Here is a 4,631-nt window from a genome sequence, read left to right as displayed (position 1 = left end):
CACACACACACACACACACACACACACACACACACACACACAGCCTTTAATGTGCTGCAGCTGCTGTCAAAGATCTTTGAGAAAGAAATTGTAAATTAGATTAAATTCAAATGAAACTGTCTATTGAAGCTCTGTATCAACAGTAGTTCTTTTTTGATTGAACTCCGTTTCTTTTTATTCAATTTAAAGTTTTTTTCCATTGGTCACATTACAGCAGTTTTGCAAATGATACGTCTGTCAATAATTGAAGTGATGCAATTTACTTCACAGTGCTATGGATTAAGGTTGCCGAATGCGGGACTACTGTGAATACAATTTAACTACTTGTCAACTACATGTTTTTTGCTGTTAAAACGCATGCAGTGAAATTCAGGAGAAGCGCTTTGTGCTCTTTGTAGTGTTGCTGCTGTGGTTGGATTATTTTTTTTAACCTCCAAAGGTCATTTCCATTTCAATGCTGTCCTCCCACCCCCACCCAGACCACTTACCTGAACACACTCATCCTTCTGATGTTACAGAGGGGCTGCAGGCCTCACCACAGGCCCCTTTAGAAGGAGGATAAATGGTAATTTGACCCCATAACCATACGCTACACCTCTGCATGTTGCCTTTAAGCTTGAAGTTGGCCATCATTTGACAAACGCACCTGGAGTGACTTCCTGGATGAATTAGCCACTGTTTCCCACCCAATTATACACCTCACCAAATTACCGGTATGCGGTGTGTATCTGTAAGCTCATCAGACCTTTCAGAAAAATATCTTTTAACATTGGTGAGCTACACACATGATTGGTTAATTACGTCTTCATGTTTGATAAAACTTGAGTTGTGCAAAGAGCAGAAACAAAATGACAACAGATGGATTTACATTCTAAACTCATTTCATTAGAATAGAATACACACAATATGATGGTGACATGTCTTACATCTTGTACAGTGTTTTTCGATAGCCAGACGACAGTGGGCACAACTGGAGCCACATGTGCAAAACTCTTACTACAGTCTGCACAGCAGTAATTCATGTAGAGCAAACTCTAGTTCGCTTTTCATTGCTTGAACACAGTTTTCAAAACTCTACACACTTATGCCATGACTTCAACCACAACCTGCACACCACTGTGGATTTACAGCACTTTGTTCCAATGCTTACACACTGCTGTCAAAAACTGTTATCCACACACTGAAAAAAAAAACATAGATCTCAGTCTGGTGCCTATATCAAACACTGCTGATTGAAATTTTAGCTGAAAGCCTAAGCAATTGTCTTGATTTAGTTTTTTGTGAACATATTCAGTGTTTTATAGAAAAAAATATAATCAAAAAACCTTTTTTGTATACAAACACCAAATACAGTAAGAATGTAACAATTATCCGTTTGAGAGAAACAAGTAAAAGAGTAAACATACCAATATGTCCAGGTAAGATGTCTGAGGTTACATACACAGCTGTAAAAAGAAAAAAGAAAATATATATAAAATGCATTCATATTTTTTTTTCAGGAAGTTATGGAGAAGAAAGCAATGGGAACACCACATTTATTAGTATTTAGAGATGATGCAGACGTCCAGCGTGATGAAGAAAGCTCGCTGCATGATGCTGGAGAGAGGCAGAGAAACTATTCTAATGTTACTGTAATGTACACCTTTGTTTTTATCCTCCAGTAATTCCATGAATTACTAGAGACAAAATACTATATTGACACAAACTGCTGGTTTTCATTCCTTCTTCTTGTTTAAAATGGCATATCATACGATCTATATCTTTTTTTAAAGAAACTACTGAGTAATGTGAAGTCACTCAAATAGTTCAAAATGTAAAGATGAAAGGTTTGTAGTTTTTGTATTGTTTTGTGATGCTAGTGTTACTCTCAGTGTGTTCTGAGTGACAGTGTGTGTGATCTAGATGACGATTGTTCATAGTGTTTGGCTACACTGAGCCTGTTTTGAGAAGTTTGTTAAGAGTTGTGCTGCTTTGAATGAGTTTTGCAGGAGATGTGAACTGTATAGTTCAGGTTGTTGGTAATGCAGACTGTAGTTAGTGGTTTGCACGTGTAGCTACAGATGTGCGAACTGTTGTTTAGAAATCTAAAAAAAATTGTAATAGCCAGTCATGTCTCACTGATATTGACTTTAACATATATCCTTTTGTCTGGATATATTCATTATAACACATTGTGGCATTGTGGACTCCCTTGGTTTTATTTCTTCAACTTGGAAGATGTGCTGATAGATGGCAGCTGTTATATTCATAGCTTTTATTTACTACAGTCATGTTTGGCGATGGACTTCTGGACAATTTGCATTTGTAATTTATTAACTTGCATTTGTAATTGTTTATATATTTACCTTCTATTGATCTAGTCTAAGTCTCTTCCAAAAGCTATGTAGCAAATTTACGTCACAAATATACAAAATAATGTGAAATAAGCACAACAAATAGTGTTCTTCTTTTGTAGGATAAAGGCAAGAATGTTATAAAGTCAACCTTTTACTTTAACAAACCATTTACGTAAAAACTCTTTATACACTGACATTTCCCAACAGTTATAGATCAATCATTTACAGCAATGAGGTGATGTTTCAGCCGAAAAAAGCTCTGAACTGCAGTAACCTGTGCCCAGGGAAAGCATTTTTACAGAGTTGCTAGTTCCGTAGTTAAACATAGAACTTGGAATGTTTTTGTAATACTTCTGCAGAAGCAAGGACCTGAAGTACAATACATGATGTACTGTTCCTTTCAAGATAAGTCTTTAGATAGGTGCTTTTGCATGGATTTCCCTTGAACTAGATCTGACCTTTGCTTCTCCTCTTCATTATTTCAATTGCAATTTATGGCTTGTAATGGTCAGATTTGCATGCTTGGAAGCTTTGTTTTACATGTCTTTGTAATTGTGGGGTTTACATTGTTTGTCCTTAATCACAAAGATTGTTAGAATAAGAATAGATTGTTGTTTGGAAACAATATCTTAAAAAGAGCAGTGTCAAGTGTTTTACATGCTATAAAGTCATACTTTATAAACTGAGTTTATACACAGCCTTGGGCTACTCCTGCCATCCATTCATTAACCCTTACTATAACATCAGTTTATGACCTACGTTGGGCGTTATGTGTGCCTCATCCGCACGGCAGGGTTTGTTGCCTTTGGCTGTACACACACAACAAACACACACACACGCACAAACACACACACACACACACACACACACACACAGACTGTTCTTTCTCTTCCTCTACTTTTTCACAAAATAAACCCAATGGGTCAACACAATGTGCAAAGAAGACTCCAAATCCAAAAGTTTATTTTTATTTTGTTTTATCTCCGGCCTTCCCACATCTACAAGGTTACACTGGAGCAAGATAAAAGCTGGTTTAAGCTGCCATGTGTAGTCAGTTGAGGGATTTTCTCATCTGAAAAAAGTCCAACATTTTCTGACTGTATCTTTGATAATTCAAAATTGGTAGTAGACTCCAAGCAAAGGTTATGACTGCCTAACAAATGGCTTTGAAAGCTCTATAAGGCTTCTCTTACTGTCACTGAAGAACAGAAAGCGGCTGCTCCGTCTATGGGCAAGCTCTTGAAGTTTGGCTGTCAGAGATGAGATCTTATGCATCTTAAAAGTAACCAGCCTCTTAAAAATTGAATACATTATGTGATTACAGAACTATGGAAAACATGACGTTTCAAGAAAGAAATAAGCTGATAAGATATGAATAATTACAGTAAATCTGTAACTGTTGCAATTTACTAATGCTTACCAGGCCACCACATTGGTGTTGTTGAATATTCTTTTTAAAACATTCACTACAACTTTAAATCATAAAAACTAACTATAACTAATAGATTTATTAATGGTCAATAACGCATTTAATGCTTTATAAATCAGTAATGAGGCCTTAATAAAAACAAAATTTGGGTCACCAGGTTGTCATGTATTGACTGATGTTTATACTATATTTAATATTATATATATATTTATTCAACATTCGGTTTTAACTCTTTAATTAATCCAGAAGCCGACTGCAATGGACAACGTGACTACTATCTTTTAGAAATGTTTTGTTATCAAACTACTAGTTAGCTCATCATGTCTTACCTATTAAAATTATTACAATAATTGTTTTTAAATTAGTCTGTTATAGTAAAAAAACGCTGAATGCATTCTTATTCATATTTTTGCTTATTTCTTTATTTATCATGGCTAAGGAGGACTGAGGTTTAGGTTTAACGGAAGTGACGACATACAAATTACCCAAAGCAGCGGCTTTTGAAACAATTACTTAAACTGTACTAATCCGTTAAACAACGCACTGTGGTGCATTTGCTTGTATGAAACCTATTGTTGCATTGGAATTTAATAAGATAACATCAATTCATCAACTACTACCATAGATATAAAGCCTACGTAAATATATTAATTAACTGTAACAGACAAAGCGTCCTCTGCTAAACCCGCCACATACCGGTTGGTCAGGCCATTGTTCCATATCTACGGTCAGACTGTCAATGTAACTAAGTTAGGAAAGTTGCAGGAGTTAGAGTTCCGATCTAAAGATTTTGATTTCAAAATAAAACTATTTTCATGTCACACTAAACGGACCTCTTTTAGTATGAATAGCATATACCGGATTTG

This window comes from Etheostoma cragini, chromosome 8 (assembly GCF_013103735.1).
Source record: "Etheostoma cragini isolate CJK2018 chromosome 8, CSU_Ecrag_1.0, whole genome shotgun sequence".
Taxonomy (NCBI): domain Eukaryota; kingdom Metazoa; phylum Chordata; class Actinopteri; order Perciformes; family Percidae; genus Etheostoma; species Etheostoma cragini.
The sequence above is the reverse complement of the archived record's forward strand: the minus strand, read 5'-3'. Positions refer to the sequence as shown.